At 43.8% G+C, this 13830-nt stretch overlaps 1 protein-coding gene across 4 annotated transcripts in view; it reads right to left on the reverse strand.

Annotated features, from left to right (window-relative positions):
* Positions 1 to 13830, reverse strand: part of TJP3 (tight junction protein 3) — a 384009-nt gene that overhangs the window by 242987 nt on the left and 127192 nt on the right. The window contains exon 4 of one of the 4 annotated variants that reach the window (XM_073594328.1): positions 4993 to 5167. The exons of the other annotated variants lie outside the window; for them this stretch is intronic. The gene's annotated coding sequence lies outside the window, so the exon portion shown is untranslated. The remainder of the gene's footprint in view (positions 1 to 4992; positions 5168 to 13830) is intronic. 4 annotated transcript variants of the gene reach the window in all.

Raw genomic sequence — 13830 nt, forward strand, 5'->3', positions numbered from 1 at the left:
TATCAAAATAGCTAATCTGAACTGCTGACATTTTATCCAGCTGATCTGTGCCATTAATGATTCTACAGTTCCATCTTAAAGCATAAGGTTGCTTAGACAGCCGCCTTAGGGTGATGCCATACCGACCCCGTCCACTTTTACTGTGACATTTGTTTTATTATATTTTTCCTTACCATTTAGAAAGGCCTTGCTAGTTCAGGTGTTTTTTTTTTTTTTTTTTTTTTTTTAAAGGGCGCTGAACACCGGTGATCTCTGCTCTCTTTATGTTGTTCAGGTATATTTCCACCTCTCAAAAAGGTTGCCTACCCCCTGATCTAGAGGACTTCCATCTCTTCCATTTAAGAGGCTGTGAAGGGTCAAGGGGCTACAAAATCTCAATATAAACCTGAATAGCTGGAATTTTAGAGGATTCCGTCAAGAACTTAACTGAGGGCAAAAGACTGACATTTACTGTACCTAGGCCAAGCCGCCTACTGCCCTGGGTCCTGTTCAGTAGGAGACTCGTGGAACAGAACTACCAGAAACAAAATGCCATAAAAAGAGTTATTGAACTTGTTTATGCACAAAACATAGTACTGCTGACCTCAGCACCTACCATGTTTGATATAAAGTCAAATAATGGTGCGATAATTCAACCTGGGGAAAGTTTACCTGTGCTAAAGAAAAATATTCAGAAATACCGCACTGCTAATTAGCATCAATCACTATATTAAATATGTATATACAGTACAATAGGTGTGATAAAGTACAAAACCCACAGACGTGATAAAAATATTACAAATATTGCATAACATTGACAAATAAATGTGAAAAAGTCCCAGACAGATTCTAATAATCAACAAAGATCCAAGGAAAAAACTCATGTGTATGAGTCAGTATGTGTCAAGCAGTCAAAATCCAGGGATATGTTCGCCACCACCTCTAGGTGAATTGCCTGCTCACCTCAGAGTGCAGTCGAGGGGTCCCAGAAGAGGAGTGTCAGTTCCGCTCTGTGCAATACCATTGCACAGAGCAAGTAGAACATTTGTTATTTAAAAACTTGATTACAGCCTTTACAACCACTTTAAATGCAATAGATGGATCGTGTGTGGCAAAAGGGACATTTAGTCCCAACAAAAAGAATAAAGTTAACATGCTCAATGTGTGAACTAAGAAAAGTGCTGCTGAGTTATTCAGAGCCATCAGTTATGATAACTAGTATGTGTAAGTACTTTAAAACATATGTATTTAGAGTACATATTTTGAGGAGTATTTTACTAGTAGATATGAATACATAACAAGAAAAAAAAAAAAGAACGGCTACTTCTTTAATATATTACCATGGGAGTTACAGACTAACATTTTCACTCACTAAGTTAGGATAGCTGCGTATGTGCGTTATAGTTCTGTATTGTTTTTCCCTATAAAGCAACTGTGTAGTTTTTGTTCTGCAATACTACATTCAATTTCTCCAGACATGCTTTCCTTAAAATTTTGCCAGCCAGTGTGCAGAGAGGTGGGCAAGAACAAAGGGTGTACAACCTACACACTCGAGCTAAGGATAGCAATGGCTGCCTCTTGCAAGGGAGCTTACAAAGTACATTTGAATAGAGCTTGTGATGATAGAATCTAGTTTTGTTTTTTCACAGATTTTAGCCTTAACCTCCCTGGCGGTATGATTATTTCGGATTTTAGGTGCTGAAAGCGATACCATTATTTTGCATGGAAATTTGGCGTTTTATATTGTAGGTCTGTAAATCTTAACAATAACACACTTAAATCTGTCCAAACCAGAGTCTAGTAGATATCCCGGGTATGATAAAATTTGAAACACAAAAACATAAATTATAATATAATAAATAAAAATAAATAATTAAAAAAAAAAAGTAATAAAATAAATTTCCCCACAATTCACTATCGCTCAATTCTGCAAGTGTTCTAATTTACTATCGCTGTTTTCTAGCTGGTCTAAAGCCATTTTTGACGTAAAGGGACACTTTTTGGTTGCTATGGACAATCTCCAGTTTCCAGGCAGAAAGAACAGTGTATATCATGTAAAACTGCATGCAGGGCATGGGACAAAGCACTGGGGACAAAAGGGATGTGAAATCATTTCATACAGTACTGGAATCTGTAAGATTCCAGTACTGTATGTGTTATGATTTTTACTTTTTTTGAATTTGCCGCCAGGCTCCGCCCCCGTGCGTCGCGCCGCTCGCAGGGAACGGAGCCTGGCACGGAGAGGCTTCGGAGGAGGACGGAGCCCTCGGACACTGCGGGGGACATCGCAGGATCCCAGGGACAAGGTAAGTAACGCCGCCCCAGGATCCTGCAATGCGATCCCGAGTGTGGCTCGGGGTTACCGCTAATGGTACTGAATTTTAACCCCGAGCCACACTCGGGAAAACCGCCAGGGAGGCTACGAATTTTGGGTTAGGTATGGCAGAGATGAAGGCAGGGTCTGCAGGGTTTATGTTTGGTTGGAAATACTTTATGATCTCTGGATTGACTATGAAATGAGATAGAAGGCATGATGCTCCTAGAAAGGCTTGTGATTTGGAGAAGGAATTGAATAAAAGGTTCAGCCTGCAGTGGCTTTAAAAGTGTGTGTTTAAACCACTGAGGATGGAGATCTCAATGTTAGATGTCTAGTCCTCAGACAGATTGATTAAATGTCTTAAGCATGGTTAATACCTATGTGTTTATTAGTTAGTGCATCTTCAGTCTACTAAAGTTCATCTAACATGGTTTCCTATGGGTCACATTCACTTCTGTGTGCTTTCCATCGGTGCATTTTTTGGAAGGGGTCATGTTTTTTTCCCCACAGCAGATTACATTTTTGATTCCATAGACTTCAATGTAAATGCATCAAAAACACAGGGCTTGCGTTTGTGATGCATTTCTGTGTTTTTTCTGGTTTCTCCACCAAGACAACAGACCCCTCCCAATAACTAAAAATGCAACATCCATCAAAAACTCATTAAAACACGCAAAACCCACCCTAAAAAACACAACAACCTGCATAGGTGTGTGAACCTGCACACGGAGTAAAGACAGAATGTGCTCGGTTGTTAATGTTAACTGTTAAATGAAGTGTAAAGCATCTGAATTTGACCTGGCATCAGTCTCTTGGAATCCCTGTACAGGAAGGCTGGATTGAGCAAGAAAGTAGCAGAAAAGGAACCAGTCAGTTCATGAGCTGACGGGACACATTGGGGATAAAAAAGCTGAGCAACAGAGATTAGCTTATCACTGTTCAGTAACAGGCTCAGATGGGTCCAGAATGCCCTGGGCTCAGAGGGAATGGGTTAAATGATGCTGGTTATTGGAATGGATAGCAGCAAGAATAATGTGAATAAAGGTAAAAATTCTAGCAGCGAAGATTAGTAATGCAGCGTCAGAGTCAATCTGTTGATTGAAGGTTAGTGTTGCAGCAAAAGCAGTTTTTTATTTCATCTTTTAATGAGATATTGTTATTTTTGCTGGAGCTCCCCTTTAAAATGAATCCATTTATAACTTTTTAAGTATGAATGACTATATTCCTGGCATGCAACAGTATCAATTTTTCAAAAGAAGCTGTGCCCTTAAAATGCATTTTATGATCTCAAGGTAAGTTACTTTACCTAGGCTAAGATGATATCACCCGGTTTTGTAATTTATATACTATACATATTTATCTTGTTATTTTTGGCTGGAGTTCTGCTCTAATTCCCATTAAAAGAAAAATAGAGAATAGTGATATTGGAGTGCAATTAAAGTGATTGTTAAGGCTCGCTTTTTTTTAAATAACATGCTATACTTACATGCCTCTGTGCAGTTGGTTTTGCACACAGCAGCCTGGATCCTCCTCTTCTCAGGTCCCTCTTTGCTGCTCCTAGCCCCTCCCTCCTTTAAGTGCCCCTCAGCCAGCAGCTTGCTACAGGTTGTCACCCAAGCTGCGCAGTTAGAGCTCTGTGTATCCATTCAGAAATGGAGCCCCGACCTGGCCCCGCCCATCTCTCCCCTGATTGGGTGACGGACTGACAGCCGCAGGAGCCAGTAGCATCGCTGCTCTGTCTCAGCCAATCAGGAGGAGTGTACTGGATGGCTGAGGGGATCGTGGACAATGCTGGAGAGAGAAGGAGCTCAGGTAGGTAATTGGGGGGTGCTGGGGGGGCTGCTACACACAGAAGGTATTTTATCTTGATGCATAGAATGCATTAGGATAAAAAACCTTCTGCCTTTACAACTTCTTTAAGCAAAAAGCCTTTGCCAGAGCATTATGTGCCAATAAGGGTCACAAGGTTACACAGCCAGGAATGGCCAAATAGAGAGATAACAGAGCAGCGAGTTGCGTTTTAGGCTCCACTACTCACACCTGAGCGTACTGGAATTGCGGGCAGAATCACGTAATTAAGCCCGCGATTGCAGAATCACGGCAAAACACAGGAACGGTTTGCGATATCTTTATCTCTTAATGGCATCTCAAATGCAGTGCGATTTTCCGATTGTCAAGCGACAAAAATAGCAACGCAAAACGCACCTGGCAAAATTTGGTACATGAGCTTCTTTGGTGCATTTTTGGGAGCGGAGGTAGGCCCATTCAAATGAATGGTGCTTTTCCAATACTGCTCCACAAAAACACACAAAAAAGCTAGGAAAAATAAAAACACGGTGCAGCAGGTGTTGCTGCAGTATGCTTAGGTGTGAATGAAGCCTTAGCATAATTGAAGGAAAATATTATTCACTTTGTGTTTCTTATAATGTATATATGTAAACACGGAGGTGCACCAAGCAGACAAAATGACAAAGCTGAGGTGAGACCAGTAAAGCGAGGGAAATGATGATTTACCTGTGGCTTATTGGTACAAAGCTCAATTAGATCAGGAAAATCAATTTGTCTATACACTTAAATTCATGAAAAATCCCACACATTTACCACACTTATCGGCGTATAACACGCACCCCAAGTTTAGGAGGGAATTTTAAGGAAAAAAAACTTTTAGGAGTAAAGTTTAAGGAAGAAAAACTTACATTAAAATGCCCATCAATGCAGCGTTATCGGTGACCATCTGCAGCCTTGTCAGTGTCAGTGCAGCCTTGCCCCAGTGTCCATCTGCAGCCTTGTCAGTGTCAGTGCAGCCACGATCGTTCCGATCACACAAAATTGGCGGGGATCGGCCTATAACACGCAACCACGATTTTCCCCCTGATTTTCAGGGGAAAAAAGTGCATGTTATATGCCGATAAATACGGTACTTCCTTGAATTCTGCGACACATTCACTGCTCCCTATAGACACTGCTGTGTCACACATTTCACAGAGCCTGGTCTTCCAAACTAAAGGCAGCAAGGAAGGTACCATGGGACATGTAGTCCTTATAAATTAAAAGTAAAAAGCAGAGGAGAAGCTGCAATGCAAGCAAGGACACCAAGAATTGTAGAAAGAGATGGCAAGCAGACAGGCAGAAGTCACAAATGAAAGAAAAAGCTTTCTAACGTATATTGGATTTTCAAAAATGACTATTGTTTGTATTGTTATTACACTGCTGATGCTATCAATTGAAAGTGTACACTATGACTGACTATTGATGTCTAATGGAGAAAGTGCCATTTCAATACAGTAAAAATACACATCTTTTTCACCTATTTGTTAATTTACTGGCTACAGATCTGGAGAGGATGCCATTAAAAAGTGATAAAGTACCAAATTTGGCCAGATATTTTGAGGCAGCCCAATTGGCCCAACTAATCCGTGCCCACTCTGAACTGCCTCAACCTTCTTGGATGAAACTGGAATCATCCCCATACTCCACAAAACCGATTAGCCATTTGTTGTGGCTCCATATGAAAGACAGACCTACCATTTTGTGCCCCACGTTATCTTTCTCATTAAGCTTGTGGGATAGATTACAAAAACCCTTTACCTTCTGCTCACCTCATGCCCCCTTAGCCCCATTAACGAGCAACCCAGACTTCACCCCGGGTCTTAATCCTCAAAGATTATCATGGTGGACCAACAAGGGCTTGATTCGTATAGCTGACTTATGTGACCATAGAGGTATATCATCAAAACAAGCTCTTATAGAAAAACACCAGTTACCTAATACAGAATTCTATCACTGCCTCCAGATAGTACACTTCCTGAAATCACTACAGCGCAAATCCGATATTATGACGTTCACTCCAATGGAATGTCTATGCAGGTCCTTTGATAAACATAAAGGACACATATCCAAAATCTACGGTATTTTGTCCTCCAAGACAGAAAAATTATTTTACATGCAAAAGTGGGAACAAGATATGGAGGTAACGATGGAAACGGACACATGGTTTAATACAGCTCAATTAGCCTCTAAAGGTTATATAAATACCTCCCTGATAGAGGCGAATTATAAAGTCTTATTACGGTGGTATATGGTTCCGGCGAGAATTGCTACATACGTCCCCGGCACGTCCTCTCTGTGTTTTAGGGGGTGTGGGGGGGAGGGTACAATATTTAATACCTGGTGGTCCTGCCCTAAAGTTAGACGGTTTTGGATACGTATTTATAACTTTATCTACTCACTGACCCAAGTTAATCTAACCAAATCCCCACAACAGGCGCTACTGGGAGGTCCAGTGGAAGGAGTGCCTCGGTACACGAAAAAACTTATATCCTTTGTCTTCACAGCATCTAGAATTGCGATAGCTAGATCCTGGAGAAAGCCTCTGATCCCATTTGAACTGGTAAGAGCTAAACTGACATGGGTCATGATTAATGAACGCCTGTCGGCGATCCTTTCGGATAAACAACAGGCCTTCGACAGGATTTGGGAACCATGGTTGACATACCTATCTGCGGGCTTTGATAATTAATGGATCTCAGAGAAGATCCCTAGGGGTGCACTCAACCCCAATCCTCCTCCCACCTCTTCTTTTCTTCTTCTTTCTTTCCCTTGCTCTTTATAATTCTCCCCTCTTTCCTTTTGTTAGTCTACGCAGGTTTTCCTGCCTGGTGTTATTGCCCTCGCAGTATTGCAAAGAGTCAAGAAGCGATAGTAGCACTGCTGCCTATAAGTGGGGGGGGGGGGCTGGGAGCCTCGCGTCCACAGAGTAGATCCCATAGGGGGTGGACGGGTGGGCGCCCGGCGCTACACCCTCTCTACAAGGAATACATAAGCGATATGGCAGTGATTCTGGGGCAACTAAAATATAAGGACAGACAGAAGTAGAGATGTTATACTTAACCAGTAAAACTGTTACATTTTGCTATATGTAATGTGAGTAGGCCATGTTGGCCGAGTTCTGTTCCTTTAATCTCTTCTACATTGTCGTTTATATTTAAGAAATACGTATTGTGTATTTTCCATATACTATATTCAATAAAAATATTGGAAAGAAAAAGTGATAAAGTCTTTTTTTTTTTTTTCCCTTTAAAAAAATAATAATAATAATAATAATAATAATAATAATAATAATAATAATATGTTATACTTACCTCCGATGTGCAGTAGTTTTGCACAGAGCAGCCCCATATCGTCTGCTCTGGTCCTCCAGGCCCCTCCCTTCTGTCAAGTGCCCCCACAGCAAGCAGCTATGGGGGCACCCAAGCCGAGCCGTAGCTCTTTGTCCAAATTCAGACATGGAGCAGTGATTAGGCCCTGCCCTGTCTCACGCCTGATTGCTTAAATGACTGATTGACAGCAGCAGGAGCCAATGGTGGAGCTGCTGTGTCTCAGCAAATCAGGAGAGTCCCGAATGGCCAAGGCACACGTGAACATCGCTGGATCAAGATGAGGAACAGGTAAGTATTAGGGGGGCTGCTGCTCACTGAAGGTTTTTTATCTTAATGCATAGAATGCATTAACCACTTGCTTACTAGGCATCTAAACCCCCTTCCTGCCCAGGCCAATTTACAACGCTGTCACACTTTGAATGACAATTGCGTGTTCAATCAACACTGTACCCAAATAAAAAATTTTATTTTTTCACACGAAACGACAAAAAATAGGATTTTTAGAGGGCGTGGCTTGGCAAGCGACCAGGATGGACACGTTCTAGAGGGGCTCCGGGAACGACACAGCCTGCAGCCGGACAACCCGCAAGCGCAGACCTGGAGATGGGTAAACTGACCCTTCAGACACCCCACTCCAGATCCCGCCGTAACTCCGCAGCCTCCTCCACCACCAGGAACATCACCGAACTGCTCAAAGCACAGCCGGCACCGCGAGGTAGTGGGACAGGCCCCAAGATAGCGCGGGCCCTGCAGGACGAGGAGGACTTCAGCGAGGACTCACAAACGGCAGCTGAGGAACCAGGTAGGGGACGCAATTGCTCCAGCAAACCCCTCACATATGCGCACATGTCTGGATTCGCTTCCGACATAAAATCAACATTTTCAGCCGCCATCACAGACTTGAAGTCGAACCTCTTAGTACTGACTGACAAGATGGCGACCGTAGAAGCAGCAGGCAGGCACAGGGACAGAGCGCTGAACAGATTGGAGAAGGTCACAGACTCGCATGCCTCACAGTTCATAGAAATGAACAGGCATTTGGAGGACTTAGACAACCGAGGGTGAAGGAACAATATCAGGGTGAGGGGGATCCCTGAGACGGTGGACTCGGATCAGATCATTCCTGCACTACAGAGAGTTCAACTCCCTGCTGGAAAGACAGAAAGATGCAGATATAGGGTTTGTGAGAGCCCACAGAGCCCTTAGAGCTAGAGGCCCGGACACGGCCCCCCCTAGGGACATTATTTGCTGCCTTCAGGGGTTATGCACTTAAAGAAGACATCATGAGAAAGCCACGCAGAAATGACCATATTGTCTTTAATAGTGAACATATCATGCTCTTCGCGGACCTCTCCCAAATTACTTAAAAAACCGCAGAGCATTGCGCCCCCTCCTGGAAAAACTCGGGAGCATGACATACGTTACATGTGGCGCTTCCCTTTTGCTTTGGTGGTAACACTGGCAGGGAAACATATACTACGCTCGCCATCTGACTTACCAGATTTCTGTGACGGCCTAGGAGTGGATAGAGTAGAATTGCCTGAATGGTACCAAGAATTTGCTCTGCCACCCCTTACCAGAAGAAGCTCCCACACCTTGCCACCCTCCATGCCAGAGGAGCAGCTCCCCAAACAGATGAAACATGGCCGCAGTGGCGGACAAAACTCAGGAACCCCGAATGGGCGACAGACCCCTCACGGGTCCCATACAGCGGAGTAAAACATTACGCCTATAACCCTGAAGTCTGATGCATCAGCTCCCAGCAGCGTCCACAACTGGACTTGGAACTTGCTATCCACAACTTATCCCCCTCTAGGTATAACACCAACAGCCTAACACCACCAGAGGACTTATACTTGACCACTACGCGCAGGAATAACCTAGACTGAGCAAAACTCTCGCCCTGACAACATTGACATTGATTACAACGAATGTGGGCCGATACATTGCTTGTGTCGCTCTCAGCTTAATGGGCGACACCGTTTTTAGGAACTGTATCTGGTCAATACGTATAGTTGTACCCTGGTACCCCTTATGTTGAGCTCTGAGGAATCTTGGAACTTATGTGGTGAAACACTACATGTGGATGCTCTCGGCGGGAACAGGATACGTCTCACACAGACTTCAGGGAAGATTATAGACTTCCAGAGACACATTTTTTACTCCCTTCACAGGGTTGATCCTCAATGACATTAGTTTATATTTGGCCTATATTTTCAGGCTGTTTTTTTTTTTTTTTTTTTTAATACACCTCCTCGTTCACATTTTTGGTGTTTTTCTTTCTGTTTCTATAATTGCACCGTGGTCAAGTCTAGATTTTCACTACGGTACCACTAGTTGTGACTGCGCCACCCCGGTGGTGACCTACTCACGAAGTGTATCTGGGCCGGAGGTTTCACGACCCAGGTACACTAACTATACGCTTTAGAGAAGGTTAATTACTATCTAAAGTTTGTCTTCTTTCATAGTTACTCCGGTAATATAGGATTCACTCTCTATTTTTGAATCCTATTTTCCTTGTTCTTACTTCTTCTTTTCTTCCTTTCTTTCTTTTATCTGTACCTCTCCTGCGATCGCTCTCCTTGGTCCGCTGAGAAGTACCTTAAACACTGAGTAACTGTGGTTTGTTTTCGCAGAGCTAGATTGAAATATCCTCCCACCACCGAACTCTAGAGATGGCGTTCTCGTCACTTGGGAGGACGCCCCTGGTGATCTCACACAATATCAGGGGATTGAACATTCCTGAGAAACGTGTTTCCCTTCTCAGGGAGCTGAAGAAAGGTAGGCTCCAATTCGTTTTCTTACAGGAAACACACTTTAGGACAAAATTCCTAAACTTACTAACGCGTTTTTCACTGCAGCCTACCATGCAACTAATGACACTGCAAAAACTAAAGGGGTGACAATTCTAATTTGTAAAGATACCCCCTTCACCCTTACTGACAGGTTGGCAGACCCAGAGGGTCGCTACATCTTCATTAAGGGGACTTAAAGAAACAGGACAGTGACATTGGCAAATGTATACTTTCCCAATTCGTCTCAGGTCACCTTTTGCCAAAAGGTCATTCGGGAGCTCCAGGGCTTTACATCGGGGCTCCTGATTATGGGAGGTGACTTCAAATGTCCCCCTAAACCCTACAGTAGACTCCTCCACTGGAAAGTCATGCATCACATACAGAGGACTCAAAAAAAATCAAACAAATTTTAAATTTACTACAGTTGGTGGATGCATGGCGATTTCTCCATCCAGAATCTCGAGATTTCACGTACCACTCCATTCCCCATGATCGATACTCACGTATCAATCATCTTTACATTTCTCAAAGACTTGCAGACGGTGACCGAGGCCCACATAGACATTCAGTCGATTTCAGACCATGCGCCTATTTATCTGCGGGTGGATTTATACTCCACTCTGCCCAGGCCAAACACATGGAGATTGAATACCTCTCTGCTGACAGACCCTGAACTACTCCCCCGCATCCGGACAGCTATATCTGACTTTTTCATAACCAACACACCTGACATGGACCTGATGATTTGGGAAGCACATAAATGCACAATACGGGGGGGGGAATTAATTAAGATGGGTGCCCAACGCAAAAAAAGGCAAGAAAAAGAAATTTGTGACTTGGCCGACAAAATACTTAGACTAGAAACCACACACAAACAATCCCTGGCTGCTCAGTCTGCTAGGGAATTGTTAGACACCAGGAAAACATTACAACAACTGTTCGAGACCAAAACGAAGAGATCGCTATTTTTTTTTTTTTTTTTTTTAAAGTCTACTATGAGTCAGGAGACAAGACGGGTAGGTTTTTGGCCAGGGCTCTAAGAGAGGCTAACTCCACCAATGTCATATCGGGTATCAGGACACAAGACGGGACACTAGAAGTCATATCAGAAACCATAGTGACCCAGTTCCATCAATATTACTCCAAACTCTATAATCTAACACTCCAACGCAGACCCTCTACAATAACAACCGATAGATTGCAGGCCATACAGGACTATCTGACTGACAGCGGTCTCCCACAGTTGGAGGACGCTGAGACGTCCCCTTTAAAAGATCAGATATCACTTACGGAGATTCAGGGGGCAATTAAGGGACTTAAGTCAGGAAAGAGTCCATGGTTGGTTATACATCCGCCTACTATAAAACATTTAGCGACATTCTATCAGCACCCTTGACCAAGGCCCTGAACTCCCTCTCTATGCCCGGACAGGTCCCTCCTGATTTTCTCTCAGCTCACATAACAGTGATACCCAAAGCAGGAAAAGACCCCACAGAGTGCTCAAGTTACAGACCCATCTCGCTACTAAATATAGACCTCAAGCTACTATCCAAAATCATAGCTAACAGGCTAAAGCCTCTCTTCCCCTCCTTAATCGCCCCAGACCAGGTGGGGTTTATGCCGGGTAGAGAGGCCAGAGATATCATCATCAAGGCCTTACTCCTGACGCATACGGCACACTCTCGGGGTCTCGAGGGCCTTCTCCTGTCCACGGATGCGGAGAAGGCCTTCGATAGGGTCTCATTGGACTATATGCTGGCAGTCTGCCGCCATGTTGGCCTGGGCACGCATATGATGACCTGGATTACAGCTCTATATCAAAACCCATGCGCCAAAATAAAAGTAAATGGCATTCTGTCAAACAAGGTTCCGATCTCAGGCAGGGGTGCCCCCTGTCACCGTTACTGTTCATCTTATCACTAGAGCCATTTATTAGACGGGTTAACAAAGACCAATCCATTTCAGGTTTTGAAGTGGCCAATAGAGTGTACAAGACAGCAGCATATCCCGACGACCTCTTGTTTTTCCTAAACAAACCACATACCACAATTTCAAATTTAATGAAAGAATTCACACACTATGGTTACATTTCTAACCTCAAAATCAATTACACCAAATCTGAGGCAATAAATGTCACACTGACAGCAGACACACTTACCAGAACTCAGGAGAATTGCCCATTTGGCTGGGTAACAAGCACTCTCAAGTATCTTGGAGTTTTGTTATCCCCGAGACTGGCGACAATTTACGAAAAAAAATTTCCACACATGCTGCAAAACATTGCCACAGATTGACAGAATTGGAACTCCAAATACTTCTCATGGCTTGGAAGAGCCGCCATTCTCAAAATGACTATCCTCCCCAGACTATTGTACATTCTGAGGTCAAAATCCCACAGAACTTCTTTAAACAACTACAGTCTTCTCCTACGATTCCTTTGGGGTCACAAACGACCCAGAATCAAATTTGCACTCCTGACTAGGCCCAAGGAGCGGGGCGATATGGGATTACCACATTTCCAAAACTATTACCTGGCCTCTCATCTCACAAGAGTGATTGACTGGCACTGCCATGGGGAGTCCAAAGATTGGGTCAAACTGGAAGAGTCACTGATCCTTGGCACACTCAGGTTTTCCCCATGGATTCCTTGGAGAAGCCAACATCACTCTATAAAAAGACGCCCACTGACTGGGACCACTATGGATGTCTATCAGACGCTGATTAAGAAGTTTGATTTAACGTCACAACTTAGCCCACTAACTCCATTGCAAAACAACCCAGAATTTTCCCCGGGATTAGTCGGCAGGGCCTTTCAGTCTCAAGACCCACAGAAACAACTTACTGCAGGGGATTGCCTCAGAAACAACAGAGTTAAAGACTATTCTGTGCTGAAAGATGACAAACTTCCTCATTTGCCTCGCTGGTCATACTTCCAAATCCGTAGCTATGTCACTGATAAGGCTAAACAACCCTACTTCCAAAGGCCAATGGCTCAACTGGAGACAGCATGTCACAGGGGCGACGACTTTGTCAAAACGACCTCTGTCATATACACATAGCTAAAATACTCTAAAACAACAACCGAGGACAGATTTAGGAAAGAGTAGTCTAGGACACTGCAGAGAGACATTACAGACAATCAGTGGCTGACGGCATGTACGTTAGCGCATAAATGCTCTATCAGTACCAAAACGCAGGAGACTGTGTACAAACTCTTGACACATTGGTATGCCACACCCCATAAACTCAAAGCATGGTTCCCAGAAGTATCGGACCAGTGCTGGAGATGTGGGGGAGAGACTGGTACTCTCCTACACATATGGTGGCAATGTCCAGTCCTTGAGGCTTTCTGGACTGGGGTGAGGGACACCAACCGACAGATCATGGAGACCAGAATCACTCTAGATGCAGCCTGCTGCTTGCTTCACATTTCCAACTTCCCATATAAAAGCACCTACTGAATGCTGCTAAGGCCCTGATACCGCTCCGTTGGAAGAGCACTCAGGCCCCATCAGTAAAGGAGTGGCTTCAGAAAGTCTCCGAGGTCTGTCACATGGAAGACATACTGGCTCAAACCTCC

This window comes from Aquarana catesbeiana, linkage group LG01, assembly GCF_042186555.1.
Source record: "Aquarana catesbeiana isolate 2022-GZ linkage group LG01, ASM4218655v1, whole genome shotgun sequence".
In the NCBI taxonomy this organism is placed as follows: domain Eukaryota; kingdom Metazoa; phylum Chordata; class Amphibia; order Anura; family Ranidae; genus Aquarana; species Aquarana catesbeiana.